We start from the raw sequence: 21,316 nt of genomic DNA, 5'->3' as shown, positions 1-21,316 counted from the left end.
TTACCCTGGCACCAAACACCTGCCTCTTTATTCTATAGTTATAAAATGCATAGCCAGAGCCTTGATGGAGGCCAGCACTGGGGATCCTGAGGCAGGCAAAGGAGAGACTGACTCTAAGGATGGTCCACAGACAGCTCCCTGAAGGAGGTGATGTTTTGGCTGGAGAGAGCACTCTAGGTGGAATTTTCCTGGGCGATGAGTAGCTGATGAGGAGAAACTGCAGGGTGCATGGGGTGGGGGAGCTTGGGTGGCCTGCAGGAGTCAGCTTGTGGCAGGCCTGGGAAGCAGAGGGTTTGGCTTTGTAAGAGGTGGGAGCCATGGGAAGGCTCTAGGCAGGGCAGTGCTGTGCTTCAAATAGCTCCCTGTTGGCTCCCTCCCTTGTGTTTGTTCATTCCATTCTCCCCACCTGAGTGCTCAGTGCCACCCTCTTCCTTGTACGGGAAGAATTTCTGGCCTCGCTCAGCTCTGCACCTGTTCTCCCTCTGCTCTGCTGACTGCACCTTCTTCATGGGCACCCCAAACCTGCAGCCTTCTGAATGCCCTCTTCCCTCTCCCACCTCCCGGCCTCGGCCCTTGCTGTTCCCTTCACAGGGAACACCCTTCGCACGCCCCTTTCCATCCGGCTGCCTTGTATCCGTCCTCACATCCCGACCCTAGTGCTGCCCTGCTCAAAGCATATCCGGGCTCCTGGGCTGACCAAGGCTCTCTCTGGGCTGCTGTGGATGTTTCTGATCTGTGTTTCTCTAGAGTCCTGAAGGGGACTCCAGCCCAAGCTTTGGATTGTAGGCTCGGTCCCTGGTCCAGACCTGCTTGGCAGGGTGGCTGAATCACTCCCTGGGGAGGCTGTCTTTGGCCAAGGAAGCAGGGGAGTGGGGTGGGCAGTGCTCCTGGGCTCCAGGATTTGTTTTTTTACCCAGGGCTCAGGGCATACAGAATAATAGGATTAGAGCACAGATAATTAGGCAGCTACAAGTGAGGGTGCAGCCCTGGGAGGGGACTCAAACCGCATTCCGGTTTGCGGGTTGTGTTCTTGCCCCAGGATAGGGACATCTGGGTTCTATGCCAGCTGCCGACTGATGCACTGTGTGACCCTGGCAAGCCCCTTTCCTCCTTTTAAGCCTCAGCTTTGCTATGTATGATAGACATCGAGAACAAACTGCCCCTAAAAAGTCCGAAGAGCTTGCAAGAGAAACATATATTGAAACTTGTCTGAGCAGTGGCTGGACAGAGCTGCTGACTTCCTCCTTAAGGTCAATTTGCCTCAGGTCATGTGTACGTAGGGTCTGTTTTGTCTTAGCCATCTGCAGAGACCTTAAAGAATCCTTTTCCATTTTTTGGACATGTAACATTTGGCTTATTTCACTTAACATGATGACTCTAATCTTATCCATATTGCTGCAAATGTCAGGATTTCATCCTTTTTTATGGCTTTGTGATATTCCATTGTGTGTGTGTATGTATATATATATATATATATATATATATAAATCTTTTTAAAAAGATTTATCTATTTATTTGGAAGGAAGAGTTACAGAGGGGGGGGGAGAGAAAGAGGGGGAGAGAGAGAGAAAGAGAGAGAGAGAGAGAGAGAGAGAGAGAGAGAGAGAATCTATCTGCTGATCACTCTCCAAATGGCTGCAGTGGCTGGGGCTGGGCCAGGCTGAAGCCAGGAGCCTGAAACTGCATCTGAGTGGAGTGTCCCACATGGGTGCAAGGGCCCAGGTACTTGGAGCATCTTCCACTACTTTCTCAGGTGCATTAACAAGGAGCTGGATCAGAAGTGGAGCAATTGGGACTGGAACAGGCACTCGTATGAGATGCCAGCATCACAGGTGGCAGCTTAACCCACTGTACCACAACGCTGGTCCCCACATTTTCTTTGTTAATTCCTAGGTGAAGAGTTTTTCCCAGTTCTTGGCTATTGTGAACAGTGCTGCAATAATCATGCAGGAGCAGATGGTTCTCTCCTAGGCGGATGTCATTTCCCCTGGACATGTACCCAGCAGTGGGGAGTGGGACTGCTGGATCACAGGTAGTTCCATCTTCAGCTTTTTGAGGAACATGCTGTTTCCCATAATGGCTGTGCTGATTTACATACCCACCAACAGTGTGCAAAGCTTCCCTTTTCTCCACATCCTTGCCAGCTTTTGTTAGCTTTTTTTTTTTTTTTAAGATTTATTTATTTTATTTGAAAGGTAGAGTTACAGAGAAAGGAGAGAGAGAGAGAGAGGGAGAGAGAGAGAGAGAGAGGGAGAGAGAGAGAAATCTTCCATCCACTGGTTCACTCCCCAAATGGCCACAATGGCTGGAGCTGGGCTGGGCTAAAGCCAGGAGCCTGGATCTTCCTTCAGGTCTCTGTGTGGGTGCAGAGCCTGAAGCACTTGGGCCATCTACTGCTGCTTTCCCAGGTGCATTAGCAGGGAGCTGGATTGTAAATGGAGCAGCAGACAATCAAATTGGCACCCTTATGGGATGCTGGTGCTGGAGGCGGCAGATTAACTTCTATGCCACAGCGCTGGGCCCTGTTCAGTCTTTTTGGTAACAGCCAAAACTGGAGGGAGATATCGGGTTGTGGTTTTGATTTGCATTTCCCTGATGATAGTGACGTAGAACATTTTTTCATTTTTTCTAAGGGATGCATCGGGCACCCCAACTCTTATTCACAAAAACACCTGTTACAGGCTTCTCAGTCCTACTCTTATGTGGAGTAGAGCACACAGTTTTGGTTTTATTTCTTGTGCTTTGAAGTCTGATCTAGAATATCCTTGCCTGTTCCAACGTCTTGAAATGTTTTCCCTGTGTTTTCTTTTAATAGTTTCAGTTTTGGAGATGGTGCCGGCGCGCCGGGGAGCGAGGTCGCAGGTGGGGGAGCATGGCCCGCACGATGCAGGCGGCGCGCAAGTCGACGGGCGGCAAGGTGCCGTGCAGGCCGCTGGCCACCAAGGCGGCCCGCAAGAGCGCGCCGGCCACGGGCGGTGTCAAGAAGCGGCACCGCTACCGGCCGGGCACCGTGGTGCTGCGCGAGATCTGGCGCTACCAGAAGTCGACCGAGCTGCTGATCCGCAAGCTGTCGTTCCAGCGGCTGGTGCGCGAGATCGCGCAGGACTTGAAGACGGCCCTGCGCTTCCAAGCTCGGCCGTCATGGCGCTGCAGGAGGCGAGCGAGGCCTACCTGGTGGGCTTGGTCGAGGACCCGAACCTGTGTGCCATCCATGCCAAGCGCGTCACCATCATGCCCAAGGACATCCAGCTGGCCCGCCGCATCAGCGGCGAGCGGGCTTAGGCAGCGCACCCTCGTCTCCGCTTTCCATCCTCGGCCCAAAGGCTCTTTTCAGAGCCCTAAAAAAAATAGTTTCAGTTTCTGGTCTCACATTTAGGTATTTAATCCATTTTGAGTTGAGTTTTGTATATAGTGAGAGACCAGGGTCTAGTTTCATACTCTTGTGTGTGGATATACAATTTTCCCAATGCTATTTATTAAAAAAAACCTATCTTTTTCCAATGTGTGTTCTTAGCATCTTTTTTTTTTTAAAGATTTATTTATTTATTTGAAAGTCAAAGTTACACAGAGAGAGCAGGAGAAACACAGAGAGAGAGGTCTTCCATCTGATGGTTCACTCCCCAATTGGCCACAACAGCTGGAGCTGGACTGATCCGAAGCTGGGAGCCAGGAGATTCCTCTGGGTCTCCCACGTGGGTTCAGGGACCCAAGGACTTGGGCCATCTTCTATTGCTTTCCCAGGCCATAGCAGAGAGCTGGATGGGAAGTGGAGCAGCCGGGATACTCCTGGCATCTTTGTCAAAACAGTTAACTGTAGATGTGTGGCTTTACTTCTAGTCTCTATTCTTTTCCAGTGGTTTATGTATCTGCTTTTATGCCAAGACCATCTTGTTTTTTTTTTTTTCATATAAATGATGATATTATATTGAAAAAGGATAGTAGTATATGAATAAGACATATGACATCAAAGACAAAATTGAAGAATCAGAAGCATTATGAAATAAAAATATGGCAACCATACACAATGGGATACTACTCAGTCTGGAAAAAAGAATGTAATTCCATCTTTTACAACAAAACGGATGCAACCTGAGACCATGACCATTATGCTTAGTGAAATAACCCAGTGACAACAAAGGCAATAGATGTTTTCTCTTATATGTAGTAGTTAATATAGATTACAAAAAACACAATACACAAGAATGAAATTGACATCATGTTATAATCATTATAGCCATTCTTATGTCCTATGGAATAATGTTTTTCTACTACTTTTTACTTGTTGAACATTAGACCATCTTGTTTTAATTACTATGGTTTTGCAATATATTTTAAATATATATCATTTGATCATGTAGTATAATGACTCCTGTTTTAATCTTTTTGCTCAAGATTGCTTTGGCTATTTGTAATCTTTATGGCTTCATACAAATTATAGGAGTGTTTTTTTCTAGTTCTATGAAAATTGTCACTGGAATTTTGATAGGGATTGCACTGAATCTGTGAATCACTTTGGGTATCATACATGTTTTAATGATCTTGCTTCTATCAATCTGTGAACACAGATGTCTTCCCATTTCTTTGTGTCCTCTTCAATATCTTTCATTAATGATGTATACTTTTCATTATTGAGCTCTTTAACCTCTTTCATTAAATTTATTCCCAGGATTATTTTTTGCAGCTGTTGGAAATGGGATTGCTTTTTGATGTCTTTTTCAGATGACTCACTCTTGGCGCATAACAATGCTACTGAATTTTATACACTGACTGATTTTGCTAAATTTGTTTATTAGTTCTAATAGTGTTTTGGTGGAATTTTTTAGGTTTTCTATATATAACATCATGTCATTTGCAAATAGCAATGGTTTGGCTTCCTCCTTTCCAATTTGGATGCATTAAAGTACATTTTTCTTTTCTTTCTTCTTTTTTTTAAAGATTTATTTATTTTATTTGAAAGGCAGATTTATAGAGAGGCAGAGGCAGAGAAAGGGAGAGAGGGGTCTTCCATCCGCTAGTTCACTCTCCAGGTAACTGCAACAACTGGAGCTGTGCCAATCCGAAGCCAGGAGCCAGGAGCTTCGTCCAGGTCTCTCACATAGGTGCAGGGGCCCAAGAACCTGGGCCATCTTCCACTGCTCTCCGAGGCCACAGCAGAGAGCTGGAGTGGAAGTGGAGCATCCGGGACTCGAACCGGTGCCCATGGGATGCTGGCATCGCAGGCGGTGGCTTTGCCTGCTATGCCACAGCGCTGGCCCCAGTGCATTTTTCTCTCTCTTGCTCTAGCTATGACTTATAGTACAATGTTGAATAAGAATGGTGAAAGTGGGCAGCCTTGTCTTGTTTCAGATCTTGGAGAGAAAGCTTCAGCTTTTCCCCATTCAAAATGCTACTAGTTGTTGGGCTATTATATGCAGTCTTTATTATGTTGAGGTATGTTCCTTCTATACCTAATTTGTTCAGGGTTTTTATCATCGAGAGATGTTAAATTCTATCAAATGCATTTTCTGCATCTGTTGAGATGATCACATAATTTTGCCCTTCACTTCATTGATGTATACATCACATTTATTGATTTGTGTATATTGAATGATCCGTGCTTCCCTAGGTTGAATTTCTTTTTTTTTTTTAAACAATTTATTTATTTGAAAGAGAGAGTTACAAGTTACAGAGAGAGGTAGAGACACAGAGAGAGGTCTTCCATCCACTGGTTCACTCCCCAGATGGCCGCCACAGTCAGAGCTGCACCGATCTGAAGCCAGGAGCCAGGAGCTTCTTCCGGGTCTCCCACATGAGTGCAGGGGCCACAGGACTTGGGCCATCTTCCACTGCTATCCCAGGCCATTGCAGAGAGCTGGATCGGAAGAGGAGCAGCGGGGACTAGAACCGGTGCCCATATGGGATGCCGGCGCTTCAGGCCAGGGCTTTAACCTGCTGCGCCACAGCACTGGCCCCTGGGTTAAATTTCATTTAATCCTGGTGAATGATATTTTCAATGTGCTGTTGAGTTCTGTTTACTAACATTTTGTTGAGGATGTTTGCATCTATGTTTATCAAGGATATTGGCTTCTGTTGTTATGTCCTTGTCTGGTTTTGGTATCAAGATAATGTTGATCTCAAAGAATGAATTTGGAAGAAGTTCTTCCTCTTCTATTTTTTGAAAGAATTTTCGGTTTGGTGGAAATTCTTTAAAATTTGATAGAATTCATCAGCAAAGCCACGTGCTCCTGAGCTTTTCTTTAATGGGATTTGTTGTTGTTGTTGTTACTGATTGATTCTCACTGCTGATTATTGGGCTGTTTAGGCATTCTGTTTTCTCATAGTTCCATCCTGGTAAAGGGTATTTATCCAAGAATTTGTGCATTCCCTCTGCGTAATTGAATCTGTCCCCATACAATTGTTCGTAGTTATGTGTAATGATCCTTTGTATATCTGTGGTGTCAGTCATAATGACCCATTCTCATCGCTGAGTCTATGTATTTGAATCCTCTCTTTTTTTCCTTTGTTAGTCTAGGTCAAGGTTTATCAAATTTGTTTTTATTTCCTAAGAACCAGTGCTTTGATTCATTGATTTTGGGGGGGGGGTATGGTTTTTAATTTCCACATTTTATTTGTGCTCTGAATTTAATTGTTTTTTTTCCTTCTACTAATTTTGGGTTTGACTTATTCTTATTTTTCTAACCCCTTGAATTGTAGTGGTAAGTTCTTTTTATTTGAGATTTTTCTACTTTTCTTTAATACAGGCACTGACTGCTATAAACCTCTCTTGCAGTACTGCTTCGGCTGTGTCCTAATAGATTTTTTTAATGTTGTGTTTTTATTTTCATTTGTTTCAAGAAATTTTAAAATTTTCATCTCGATTCACTAATTATTCATGATGAAGTTGCCTAATTTATATGCATTGTGTAGTTTCCAAAGTTTTTTTTGTTGTTGTTATTTCCTAGTTTGACTGCATTGTTGTTAGAAGAGATAATGGATGTGATTTTTGTTCTTGTGAGTGTGTGGAGGCCTGTTTTGTGACCTACCGTACGATCTGTCCTGGAGAGTGTGCCATGTGCTGCTGAGAAGAATGCATATTCTGCATTTGCTGGGTGGAGATTTCTGTAGACGTCTGTTAGTTCCAGTTGATCTTGGGCTCAATTTAACTCTGCTGTTTCTTATTTTTTTTGTCTAGATGAGCTGTCTATTTCTGAAACTGGACTGTTAAAGTCTACTATTATTGTACTGGAGTCTTTATCTCCCTTATGTTTATTAATATTTGCTTTATGTACTTGAGCGGTCCAATATTGGGTTTATATATATTTCAGGTGTTATTTCCTCTTGCCGGATTGAGCACTTTATCATTATATATTGACCTTCCTGGTCTCTTTTTACTGCTTTTGATTTAAAATCTATCATGTTTGATAGGAGAATGGCTACTCTTGCTTTCTTTTGAGTTCCATTTGCATGGAATATCTTGTCACATCCTTTCAGTTTTGGTCTATGTGTGTCCTAAGAGGTGAAGTGCTTTTCTTGATGCAGCCTGTATGTCTTTTAGTTGGAGACTTTAGTCCGTTGACAATTAAGGTAAATCATTGATAGGCAATGTCCTCCTACTGCCATTTTTATGCTCATTTTGTGTCTTTATTATAGCTTTCTTTCTTTCTTTCTTTCTTTCTTTCTTTCTTTCTTTCTTTCTTTCTTTCCCCTATCTTACTGGGTAAGTGATTTTCTTTAGTGGTGTTCTTTGATTCCTTGCTTATTTATAGTCAAAAGAAGTTTTTGTAAGCCTCAGAGTAACCACAGAGCTAAAACCTCTAATAGACTTAGCAATAGGCAAGGAATCAGAGGTTTTTGCTTTGTGGTTACATGAGGCTTACGAAAACTTCTTTTGACTATAACAAGCTATCTTGAAATGATAAAAAGTTAATATTGAGCCGGTGCCGCGGCTCACTAGGCTAATCCTCCGCCTTGCGGCGCCAGCACATCGGGTTCTAGTCCCGGTTGGGGCACTGCGGCGGCCATTGGAGGGTGAACCAATGGCAAAGGAAGACCTTTCTCTCTGTCTCTCTCTCTCACTGTCCACTCTGCCTGTCAAAAAAAAAAAAAAGTTAATATTGATAGTAAAGATAAGGAAAGAGACAAACAAGAGATAAGAAATTCTAATAAAGAACTCTACATTTGTTCTCCATTCCTGTCCACACTTTGAATTTTTAATGTTACATTTGACGGCTTTCAATATTGCCTTTTAACATTTTAATGTAATGATTATAATTTTTCTAGTCTTCACAATAAAGATATAAATAGTATTTTTTTAAAGATGCATTTTTTATTTGAAATGTGGAGTTACAGAGAGACAAGGAGAGACAGAGATTTTCCATCTGCTGGTTCACTCCCCAAATGGCCACAACGGCTGGGGTTGGGCCAGGTCAAAGCCAGGAGCTTCCTCCGGGTCTCCTGTGTGGGTCAGGGGCCCCAGCACTTGGCTCATCTTCTACTGCCTTCCCAGATGCATTAGCAGGGAGCTGGATTGGGAGTGGAGCAACTGGATTTCGAACCGGTGCCCAAATGGGATGCCAGCATCATAGGTGGCAGTTTAACTTGCTATGCCACAACGCCAGCCTCATGATATCAATAGTTTACACATCACATTTTCAAGAACAGAGAATTCAGAATTTGTATAGTTATTCTTACCAGTTAATTTTCTACATTTGATATTTTTTTCTTACTTGTTAGCATCCCTTTCTTACAGTTTGGGCCATCTTCTGCTGCTTTCCCAGGGAGCTGGATCAGAAGTGGAGCAGCCAGGATTTGAACCCACTACACTACAGCGCCGGCCTTGGGAAGTTTCCTGTTGTTATCTCTTTGAATATGTTTTCTATCCCTGTGGTATTTCAAGTCCCTCTTGAACCCCAATAACCCCAATATTTCATTTTTTCATGTTATCTCATTTTCCCCATAAGCTTTCTTCATTCCTCTTGGTTCCTTTTAACTCCTCCAACTTTGTATTTTCAAATGGCTTGTCCTCTAGAAAGCTGAGTCTTTCTTCCATTTGATCTCTTATGTTATTGATGCCTTCTATCATGTTTTAAATTTCACTTAGTGTGGTTTTCAGTAGAAAGACTTCTGCTTAGTTTTATTTAACTACTTCCATCTCTTTATCAAATTTCTCCGGTAGAGTGTTGCATCATTTCTCTGTGTTGTCTTGACTTCCAATGAGCTTCCTTTAAACAGCCATTTTTTTTAAAAGATGTATTTATTATTTGAAAGGCAGAGTTACACAGAGAGAGGAGAGGCAGAGAGAGAGAGAGAGAGAGAGAGAGGAGAGAGTGAGAGAGAGAGAGGTCTTCCATCCAATGGTTCACTCCCCAGTTGGCCGCAACAGCTGGAGCTGCACCAATCTGAAGCCAGGAGCTTCTTCCGGGTCTCCCAGGTGGGTGCAGAGGCCCAAGGAGTTGGGCATCCTCCACTGCTTTCCCAGGCCATAGCAGAGAGCTGGATTGGAAGTGGAGCTGCTGGGTCTCAAATCGATGCCCATATGGGATGCTGGCGCTTCAGGCCAGGGCATTAACCTGCTGCGCCACAGCGCCAGCCCCCAAACAGCTAATTTGAAGCCTTCATCCAAGAATTTTTAAATTTCAATTCTTGGGTGGTTGGTTTCTGGTACCTTGTTTTGCTCTTTGGGTGAGAACAGAGTTCCCTGGAAATTCCTGATGCTTGTTTGTGCATGATATCATCTTCGTGTGGAAGGATTCATTCCAGTAATCTGGCTTCATTTGTGGCTGTCCTAGACATTCTGAATAATTTGTTTATTTTTTCTGAGTCCATGGATACGTCTGCTATTTCAGTACGAGACAGCACCCTAAGCTGCAGTTCTCCCCAGGTCTGCTATGGATACTTTTTACTGACTCAGTCATACAATACTCTCCAAATTCATTTTTTTCCCAAATATTCAGCTGATGTGTTCTTTAGCATGAACTGGAGACATGCCTGAAAAGGAGTGGTCTGTCCCTAAAAGCTTCTCCCTGGACCAGGGTAGGTCAGACTCCTTGTCCTATGTCCACAAATGCCACAAGGCTACATGATGTTCAGGGTCCTCAGCCTACCAAGACCAGTGCAGCCTAGAGGTGAGGCTGCAGTTCACCCTGCTATGACCTGTCTGCCTCTGAGGTGGGGCCCCCCAGCACTGCACTTGCCAGCCACAGGTGTGGTGCTGGCTGGGGTAGAAGACCACTCAGCCAGGGCCACAGAGCTCTGCTGGGCACTGAAGCATGTCCAGAGGTCACTCTGTAGGCACTGGCCTGGGGACAGGGACCATTAGTCCAATGCTGAGTTTCATCAGCCTTTGACTAAGTTTCAAACAGTTCTGTGATTCCTTACTGTCTGTCCAAGGTTATGGGAGGAGTCATGGAGGCAGGTCCTACATGGGTCACCCCTGGGTCTCACAGTCACCATGCCTGGTGCAATCTTGGGGATGCACACCAGGCCTGCAAGAAGTCTCTTGCCAGAGGAAGTTTCTCTCACCAAGGTGCAGGTCTCTGCCTGGTGCTGGCCTAAGTCAAGAACCTCTGTCCACAGGCACTTGCCTCAATATGGAAACCCTTAGGGCTTTACTAACCCAGCAATAAGTCTCAAGACATAGCCCTGTGTCCTCTTGCTGAAGGCCCAAAGTTGGAAGAGAGTGACACAGGCACCCATCTGGTCATCCATACTGGCCCCAGGCTGATCACACGTGGGTCCCAAATCCCAAGTCCTTACAAAGTCCCAGGGTCCACAAAACCCACCTGGGGCCAGCAGTGATAATGCCTAAATGAGTCTGACTCCCTGGAATATTCCTTCATTGTACCTTGCTGGTGATTGGACCACCATTTACTGATGTGGTCAAGGATATATTAATTCTTGTACTCCAGGTTCTTGTCACACCAAGTGCTGACATGTACACAGTTCACAAAATGATAAAGTTTATATTAAAGGTGAGGAAGTGAACACACACACACACACACACACACGAGAGCATGGGTTGCCCAGTCATGAGTGGGCAGTGGACTACGATATTGCCCAAAAGGAGAACGGGTCAGAGTGGGAAGCAGAGAGAGCACACGACTGCCCCTCCAGCTGTTGTCTATGGCCACGGAGAGGTCCCTTCTTTGTGGTTGGTTTCCTTTATGAGCTGGGGGTGGCATTTCCAGGCATGAAGCCACCTGAGAAAGGGTGCATTTTGATTGACAAATAGGGAGATAGAATTACATGGGAGCTTGTAACTTCCAGCTCAGAGACCTAACTGGTTCCTGCCTACCCCACATCACTGCCACCAGCCTAGTTTACTAAAGCCGTCCCATTCCCAAGAAGCAGTCTCTGAGGGCCTTAACTTAGTTCCCTTCCTCTTCCGCACCAGGGGAGTCCTAGTCTTGGGGTGCTTACTTGTGGTGATGGGGGGCTCACTATCCAAGCTCAGAGGTACCTGCCTGGCATGTTGGTTGTGTAATGAGCCTGTTACGGTGAGAGTTCTTTAACTGTGAGTTCGTGTTCCCTGGTCCCTTCTGTGTCTCCAGGCAGTGCTACATGTTAGAGTTGTTTCCTCATTGGGTCTGATACCAAGCCTGCTGTATTCTGATGAATGCAAGTGGTTGGCTCTGCTCTGTCCTATGGCTCAGGGGAGCCCAGTGAGAAGTCCCCTCTTTCCTTGCGTTTTCAAATTGGGCCATGGCATCCAGGCTTCACAAGGACTGGCTGGAATGGGTGGTATGTTTCGGGAGCCTAGAGCACTTGTTTCTGAATTTGCATAACGAGTGCTTTGCTTTTATCTATGTTTTATTTCTGAGGGCGGCCTGAGTGGGAGGCTCTTGGAGGTTGCAGGTGGCTGCAGAGGGGCTATGAGAAACAGTCGTAGCTCCCTGGGTTCTGTCCCCAGGACCCCCGGGACCGCTCAGTCTGCCTCCAGCCCTTCCTGCTCTCTTGCGGCTCAGCTGGGCCCGGCGTCGCCCCTCATCTCTCACTCCCTCGCCAAAGCTCCTGTATTTTTCCCATTTTATTGTGTACTTTTATTTGCGTCGCCTTTAATGTTTTCTTGCAGCTCTTGTTTTCTTTTGGATTTATTGACTATTTCCTCATTCCATGTTCCTCCTACAAGTTTAAAAGTGGTTAAACTATATTCTTAAGTGGCTACCTGAAAGTTTGACCATGCATGTTTCTGAAACAAATGAAAGTTAATATCTCATCCCCTCCTGAGTGATTCAAGGACTTTTGAGCACCTCAACGTTCACCTTCTCAGTGTTACCGCCTGTTATCTTAGCCCGTTTAATTCTTTATCTGCCACGGGCATTATTCTTGCTGTTTTCTACAACCAGTGTTTATATACATTTGCCCACGCATTGGTTTCTTTCTTTCTTTCTTTCTTTCTTTCTTTCTTTCTTTCTTTCTTTCTTTCTTTCTTTCTCAAAGATTTATTCTATGTATTTGAAAGACAGAGCTACAGAGAGAGAGACAGAGAGAGATCTTCCCTCCGCTGGTTCACTCCCCAGATGGCCGAAATGGCTGGAGCTGCGCCGATCAGAAGCCAGGAGCCAGGAGCTTCTTCCAGGTCTCCCATGCGGGTGCAGGGGCCCAAGGACTTGGGTGATCTTCTTCCACTGCTTTCCCAGGCCATAGCAGAGAGCTGGATTGGAAGAGGAGCAGCCAGGACTAGAACCGGCGCCCATATGGGATGCCGGCGCTTCAGGCCGGGGCTTTAATCCGCTGCGCCACAGCACCGGCCCCATCGCTGGCCACAGCACCGGCCCCATCGCTGGCCACTTTCTGAACTCGCCATTGCGATCCACACTTTCCTTCTGGGAGCTGCTTTTCATTCTTCAGCAGAGTCTGTTGGTTTTAGTGAGAAAAATCTCAGCTCCTGTTTTTCTGAAAATGTCTTAATTCCTCCTCATTGCTGAAAGAGAATTCCTTTGGGCGTACAAGTCTTGGTTGGTGGTTAAAATTCTCTTAGACTTTATTGCTGCTGTCAATAACACCATCACTGGCCGCGTTGTCCTTCCTTCCTTTTGGTCTCTACTACTATGAAGAATCACTGTGTTGTGTTAAGATGTTGATTTCCTTTCCACTTAAGCCATACAGAAAATTTGTGATGGACTCATTCTGAGCATAGTGTTCCACATCAGTTCTGAAAATGTTTATTTAGTATTTCTTCCAATTGTCCGTCCTCTGTACTCCCTCTTCTCTTTTTCCAGAACTCACACACATGGTAGGTTAGACTTCTTCACTTTATTCTCCATGTTTACGAACCAGCGAACCAGCATTGTCACCAGAGCACAGCAGTTTGCTTCTTGATGAGCAGGAATCAACACCTCCATTAGAAGTAGTTATCACACAAAGTAATTCATTTACAGCCAATAAGGGAGTTGACCATAGTGAATTATTTCCAAAGCCATGACCCCTGAGCAAGGGCAAATGGGCATCTTTTATTTGCGGGAGAAATGAGTATTCCAGGGGGGGAAACTTGTCATCACACGAAGGGGTAGGTGTAAGCTCACGCAGGTGCAGTTTAGAAACATGTCAACACATGCCAGATGCTATGATGATAAGGCTGAAGTGAGTCCTGAGATCTTAGCATTGAACTAGAGCAAAGGGCAACGCTTGGCTACTCCCTGACACATCTGCGTGGGCATTGCCTTTGCAGTGGGTCTAGACCAGCTCTGGTGGCTAGTGCTTACATTGCTCCATGGGATAAAGCGGAAAACATGAAAAACAACTTCGGAAAACATCAGGTGCTCTGGAGCTTTGCAGTCTTGAAGTAGAAGTGAGTCACAATAAAGAGCTCTCTGTTGCTTGAGGCATTAGCTGATGGCAACTTCATGCATTTTTTTAAAATTTCTTTGTGTTACATTATAGAGCATGCTCTCACACTTTCTTTTAGTTTAAAATTCTCCCTTTGGATTAGCTAAGTGTGTCATTAGAATCATCAATCTAAGGGCCAGTGTTATGGTACAGGGGTTAAGCCACTGCTTATGATGCTTGCAGCCAACCTAGGAACACTGGTTGAAGTCCTGGCTATGTTCACTCTAATCTAGCTTCCCACTAATGCACTTGGGAAGGCAGTAGATGAAGGCACAAATCCTTGGGCCCCTACCATGTGGGAGACCCAAATGGAGTTCCTGGCTCTTGGCTTCAGCCTTGCCCAGCCCTGGATGTTGTGAACATTTGGGGGATAAACTAGCAATGGCATATCTCTCTCTGTCTCTGTCTCTCTCTGTCACTTTGCCTTTCAGATAAACAAATCTTTAAAAAAGATAAATCTAATTTTTTAAAAATATTTACTTATTTCTTTGAAAGACAGAGTTACAAAGACAGAGAGAAAGGTCTTCCATCCACGGGTTCACTCCTCAAATGACTGCAACAGCTAGTGTTGAGCCAGTCTGAAGCCAGGAGCCAGGAGCTTCTTCCAGGTCTCCCATGTGGGCACAGGGGCCCAAGCACTTGAGCCACCTCCACTGCTTTCTCAGGCACATTAGCTGAATCAGAAGTGGAGCAGCTGGGATTTGAACTGGCATGGGATGTCGGCATTGCAGGCGCTAGCTTTACCCACTTTGCCACAACGCCAGCCCCATAAGTTTTTGTTTTAATTGGCACATCTTTCTTTCTAGAAGGATCACCTGGTTTCAGTAATTCATACGCACCACACTAGCGTTCTCCTTATGGCAGCTGTGAAAACACTTTTGCAGACCTCCAACTACAAAGGGCACAAGTGGCCAAGGGCCCAGCGGCTGTCATCCCCAAGTACGTTACTACATTAGTTTCCAAGTCATTCCTGGGGCTGACCCTGGACAGTGACTGTGTGTGGCAGGGACACCTGGGCTGGCCTGTTCTTGGGAGACCTGGGGCTTCTCTGATGGCTGCCTTTAGCCCAAGGACTCCTCACCGAATTCAACTATTCAGAAACCTAGGCAGTTGCTACCCAGGCTTTCTTCTCTCTCTCTCTGCCGCTCAGGGCCACACTTGCAGCCTATTCTGGCAGCTCTCCCAGCCTTTTCAGGCCTCCTCCCCAAGTGCTCACGTAGGCATTTCTCCAAGCTAAATCCCTGCACACTTAACCCAGTCTTGGTGTCTGCTCTGTGCAGAACTTAGATTAACTCTCTCTCAGAGCCTTTCTCTGTATAAAAACACTCTACATACATACACATGTGAATTACATATATAAACACATTATTGTGTATTGTTTGCATACTTACATCTTCTATATACAACACACACACACGTGTTCTGAATCATCCAACAAGGTACTTCACCCCTAAATGCTTGAGTTTTCATCTGAATTATGTGACTGTTTTATAAACAAAGATTGTAGATTTTCCATGCTTGGCGGATAAGTCATTCACGCCACATTCTGTTTCTGCATTTCATGCTCACTGAGCAATTCCTTACAGGACTCAATGGTTCGAGAAAGGAGGCTCCAGGCAGTGGGAGCAGGGAGCGCTGTAGCTAGGTCCCGGGGGATGAGTAAGATGCAGAGGGGGCCGGTGCCCTGGCTCACTAGACTAATCCTCCGCCTTGCGGTGCCGGCATACCGGATTCTAGTCCCTGTTGGGGTGCTGGATTCTGTCCCGGTTGCCCCTCTTCCAGGCCAGTTCTCTGCTTTGGCCAGGGAGTGCAGTGGAGGATGGCCCAAGTGCTTGGGCCCTGCACCCCATGGGAGACCAGGATAAGTACCTGGCTCCTGCCTTAGGATCAGCGTGGTGCGCCGGCTGCAGCGCGCCGGCTGCGGCGGCCATTGGAGGGTGAACCAACGGCAAAGGAAGACCTTTCTCTCTGCCTCTCTCTCTCTCTCACTGTCCACTCTGCCTGTCAAAAAAAAAAAAAAAAAAGATGCAGAGGGGAGTAGGAAGGAGAGCTGCTAGCGTGAGCAGAGGCGCTGAGCCTGACTGAGCCTGCGAGGGAGGGGCAGGAAGGTGGTTTTGTGGAGTAGGTGGCTTAGCCCACCCTCTCCGAACCTTGCTTAGAGTGAGCCGGGGCTGGGCTGTCAGGTAGGGGAGGCTACGCCAGTGAGGTGGGTGCTGGGGGGGTGGTTTACTCGAGGTCTAGCAGAGACATTATTCCGAGGAGCACTCCATTTCTGTGCCCAGATGCTGGGCAAGTCCCTGCCACTCTGGCATGCTGATAAGCATCTCTGGCTGTACTTGGGGTTCCTTAGTCACCTCTGATGTTGAGAAGGGATAAGTGGACTGAGACAGGTTCTTGCCATCCATGGGGAGGCCAAGGCTGTGGCAGAGGCTGGTAGCTTGTGGTGGGGAGAAGAGGCCTTTTACCTGAGCTACTGCAAGAGCAGCTGGCATCAGACTCCTCAGGGTGTGTCCTGGGAGGTCACTCTGGGACACCAAATCCAAGCAGAGTGGACCAGTAGAGAGGTGTGGGAGCCACAGAGGGATGGAGGGATCTAGAAAGATCTAGAAAGTTGAGCGTGAGGGGTGTAAGCCAAAGGAGGAGGGGGGCACCCGAGCATGGGCCCTGGCAAGATTCTGTCCCTTTTTTTCCCAAGTTACTTATCAGCATTTATTTTATTTTTTATAAAAGCTTTTATTTAATAAATATAAATTGCCTAGGTACAACTTTTGGATTATAGTGGTTCTTCCCCCTATACCTGCCCTCCCACCCCCAAACTGTCCCACCTCCTACTCCCTCTCCCATCCCATTCTTCATTAAGATTCATTTTTAATTATCTTTATATACAGAAGATAAACTCTGGCCAGCGCCGTGGCTCAATAGGCTAATCCTCCGCCTGTGGCGCTGGTACTCCGGGTTCTAGTCCCAGACAGGGTGCCAGATTCTGTCCTAGTTGCCCCTCTTCCAGGCCAGCTCTCTTCTGTGGCCTGGGAGTGCAGTGGAGGATGGCCCAAGTGCTTGGGCCCTGCACCTGCATGGGAGACCAGGAGAAGCACCTGGCTCCTGGCTTCGGATCAGCCGCGGCAGCCATTGGAGGGTGAACCAACGGCAAAAGGAAGACCTTTCTCTCTGTCTCTCTCTCTCACTGTCCACTCTGCCTGTCAAAAAAAAAAAGATAAACTCTACACTAAGTAAAGATTTCAACAGTTTGTACCCACACAGACACACAAAGTATAAAGTACTGTTTGAAGACAAGTTTTACCATTAATTCTCATAGTGCACAGTGACTCTTGTTGTTGATTTAACAATTGACACTCTTATTTATGACGTCAGTGATCACCTGAGGCTCTTGTCATGACCTGCCAAGGCTATGGAAGCTTCTTGAGTTCACAAACTCTGACATTATTTAGACAGGGCCACAGTCAAAGTGGAAGTTCTCTCCTCCCTTCAGAGAAAGGTACCTCCTTCTTTGATGACCCCTTCTTTCCACTGGGATCTCACTCACGTAGATTTTTCAAGTAGATCATTTTTCATCACAGTGTCTTGGCTTTCCATGCCTGAAATGTTCTCATGGGCTTTTCAGCCAGATCCATTGGCTATTCTTTGCAGTAGTGGGCGCCTGTCTCCATTCACCTTATATCTCACCTAAGTTCCCATGGACATGGACATGGACATGGACATGATCCCCCTGAGGTCCCAGAACCATCTTTTCAGTTGTGAACTAAAGACCAACAAAGATGATCACTTTAGAGTGGACCATGACCAAAACGAGCACCTTTAAGAACGGTCGGTTTAGGTGCAGGTGCGAAGGCGGAACGGCACATTGTTGAAGCAGGGGCGATGAATTAGGAAGGCCGTCCTGTGAAAGTCATTCTGGCAACTTCAAAAACTGGTGGCTCCCATTGGTGGCTTTGAAATAGTGCCACTTGGGTCTGGTGTTGTGGCATAGCGGGTAAAGCAGCCGTCTGCAGTGCCGGTATCCCATATGGGCACTGGTTTGAGTCCTGGCTGCTCCACCCCTGATCCAGCTCTCTGCTATGGCCTGGAAAAGCAGTAGAAGATGGCCCAAGTCCTCGGGTCCCTGCACCCGTGTAGGAGACCTTGAAGAAGCTCTTGGCTCCTGGCTTTGGATCGGAGCAGCTCCAGACACTGCAGCCAACTGGGGGAGTGAACGATCGGATGGAAGACCTCTCTCTCTCTCTCCTTCTCTCTCTGTGTAATTCTGACTTCTAAATAAATAAATAATTTTTTAAGATTTATTTTATTTATTTGAAAGACAGAGTTACAGAGAGAGGTAGAGACAGAGAAAGAGGTCTTCTATCCGCTGGTTCACTCCCCAGATGGCCACAACAGCCAGAGCTGCACTGATCCAAAGCCAGGAGCCAGGAGCTTCTTCCGGGACTCCCAGGTGGGTGCAGGGACCCAAGGACTTGGGCCATCTTCTACTGCTATCCTGGGCCATGGCAGAGAGCTGGATTGGAAGAGGAGCAGCCGAGACTAGAACCAGTGCTCATATGGGATGCTGGCGCTTCAGGCCAAGGTGTTAACCTGCTGCGCCACAGCACCAGCCCCAATAAATAAATCTTAAAAAAAAAATAAAGAAATAGTACCACCTGTGGCCATCAAGTTGAAGTGTGGTTCCGGGTGTGGGTGCATTAGTGGAACCCACTTAATAGATGTGGAGGAAGACGCAGAGGCAGATGAAGAGGAGGAGGACGTGAAACTAGTAGGTGTATCTGGAAAGCGATGCACCCTGGAGGAGGCAGCACTGGGAAATGTCATCGGAGTGACACGGAGAAAAGGAGAACTTGTTGCTGATGAGGATGACAAAGATGACAAAGATGGGGATGACAATGATTTTGATGACAAGGAAAACTGAAGAAAAACCTCCAGTGAAGAGATCTATACGAGATTCCCAGCCAAAAATACACAAAAATCAAACCAGCAGGGAAGAAAGCTCAACACTAGCAACACCAAGATCAAAAGGTCACGCATCCTGCGAAAAACAGGAAAAATCTCCTGCAACACCAAAAGGACCTAGTTCTGGAGAAGACATTAAAGCAAAAATGCAAGCACGCATAGAACAAGGTGGTTCTCTTCCCAAAGTGGAAGTCAAGTTCATCCATTACGTAAAAACTTGCTTCTGGGAAGTTTCTTTAAGAAAACACTTTAAACAGTTTGTTAAAATGTCCTGTCTTATTTCTGTAACAGTTGGTATCTGGCTGTCCTTTTTGGATGCAGAGTGAGAACTTCCCGTGCCATGTTTGATAAATGTTCCAGGTTCCATTTCCAAGAATGTGCTGTCTAAAATACCTGTTTAGTTTTTTTTTTTTTTTTTTGAAGATTTATTTATTTGAAAGGCAGATTTACAGAGAGAGATAAAGAGATTCTATCTTCTATTCACTGCTTCATCCCCCAAATGGCCACAAAAGCCAGGGCTGGGCCAGGCCGAAGCCAGGAGCTTCATCTGGGTCTCCCACGTGGACCATCTTCTGCTGCTGTCCCAGGCCATTAGCAGGGAGCTGGATCGGAAGAGGAGCAGCCAGGACTCCAGTCGATGTCTACACCGGCACACACAAGGGATGTGGGCACCGCAGCCGGTGACTCAACCCGCTGCACCACAGCGCTATCCCGCCTGTTTAGTTTTTAAAGATGGAATCCGCCCTTTGCCTGGTTTTAATTGTGTATGGAATGTTACGACAGGACACAGTAGTATCGGTGGTCAGATGTGGAAATAGTGGGGAGACAAAAACATACATGTGAAATAAACTCAGTATTAAAAAAAAGAGAGGTGGTAGCGAGATGGGTCCCGGAAGGCCCAGGAAAGGGGAGGGGCTTTGGTGCCGCCTTTGCAAGAGGATGAGTGGGTGGGGTATGTCCCCCTCTGTCGGGGGGGGGGGGGGCTTTCTTTTCGCGCTGGATCTGGCTGATTTGGTGCCGAGGCTGGCAGAGCCCCGGTGGGCCCACAGCTTGTGCTGGATCTCCGTCGTCTGCTCTGAACGAACACAGGGAAGTCCTGCTCAGTATATTGTCCCCGATGCAGCGTTGGGAGGGAGAATGAAGGTGCTAGGAGACTAACGGTGCCCTCCAAGAGGCCGTGAGCAGGCAGTGAGGAGGCCACACTCACTCCGATGAGATTTCCCAGGGATGAGTGCGGGGTCCTGGACAAGGGTTCAGAAGTTCACCCGGCGGGGTTGCAGAGGGAAGGGGCACTACTTACTTTGTATCTGCTTTCACTGCCCTGGCAAGCTGGCTGGATCTCCCCCCAGGCTCTGGAATGCCTTGTGTTCTCGCTGGGGTTTCTACTGCTGTCCTCGCAGGGACCTGCTGAGGCCACAAGACCGCCTCCGGTGGTATCTGGCTTAGACAGCTTCCCCTGGAACAGAGAGGACATCGTATTTGCTACCAGAAGCTCCAGAGACCCCAGCCTCACTGCCACAGCCTCTACTGCTGCCACCTGGCACCAAGCATGTCCCCTCCGAGGCTGCTCCCGTCACTGCTCCAAGCCCACCACGGGGCTGCCTCCCATGTCCCCCTACCATGGTGCCTTAAATCGAACCTTTCACTCACAAGACCAGATGCCAAATGAGCCTCCTCCCAGGTTTACCAGAGGTGAGTGTTTAACTGTGGTGTTTGTTTCAGATGTTCCTCCCTACCTTTTGAAGGTGATTAAATGCTGGATGTAGCTGAAGTCCTGCGCTGATCATCTTTGGCTGTTGCCTTCTGTTTCCACTGAAATCACCATGCCAACTTTTATCCTTTTTCTGTCTGTTCCTCTTCCTCCTCCACTTCTTCTTCCTCTCCTTCTTTTTGAAGATTAATTTATTTATTTTGGAGAGAAGGAAAGATCGAGATCAAGATCGAGATCTTCTATCTGCTAGTTCACTCCCCAGGGCTGGACCAGGCCAAACCCAGGAGCCAGGAGCTTCATTCATTCTCCCATATGGGTGCAGGGGCCCAAGTACTTGGGCCTTCCTTTGCTGCTTTCCTGAGTCCATTAGCAGGGAGCTGGATCAGAGGTGGAGCATCTGGGACACAAACCAGTGCCCATATGGGATGCTGGTGTCCCAGGTGGTGGCTTAATCCCCTACACCACAATACTGGCTCCTTCTGTACTTTTTCTGCATGCGGTGTGTGTGTATGTATGAGATGCAGTGTTATTTTCCTGTGTTTGAAAAATTTAAATAAGTGCTTATTTGCTTTTTTTTTTTAAAAATTTATTTATTTGAAAGACACAGTTACAAAAAAGAGAGAGAGAGAGTGAGAGTGAGAGAGAGGTTGAGAGAGAGAGAGAGAGAGGGAGAGAGAGATATCTTCTATCTTCTGTTTCATTCACCAAATGGTGGCAAGAGCCAGGGCTGGGCCAAGCCAAAACCAGGTTCCTGGCACTTCATCTGGGTCTCCCACGTGGGTTGCAGGGATCCAAGCACTTGGACCATCTTCCATTGCTTTCCCAGGCACATTAGCAGGG

The 21,316-nt window shown here is 46.6% G+C and overlaps 2 pseudogenes; both read left to right on the top strand.

Moving 5' to 3' along the window:
- Positions 1-1,678: 1,678 nt before the first annotated feature.
- Positions 1,679-4,654, top strand: LOC127493462 (histone H3, embryonic-like; annotated as a pseudogene).
- Positions 4,655-17,500: 12,846 nt separating this feature from the next.
- On the top strand, positions 17,501-19,091 carry LOC103350284 (nucleophosmin pseudogene; annotated as a pseudogene).
- Positions 19,092-21,316: the final 2,225 nt, after the last annotated feature.

The sequence above is a fragment of the Oryctolagus cuniculus genome, chromosome 7 (genome assembly GCF_964237555.1).
Source record: "Oryctolagus cuniculus chromosome 7, mOryCun1.1, whole genome shotgun sequence".
Classification (NCBI taxonomy): domain Eukaryota; kingdom Metazoa; phylum Chordata; class Mammalia; order Lagomorpha; family Leporidae; genus Oryctolagus; species Oryctolagus cuniculus.
This window is presented reverse-complemented; position numbering and strand designations above follow the sequence as displayed.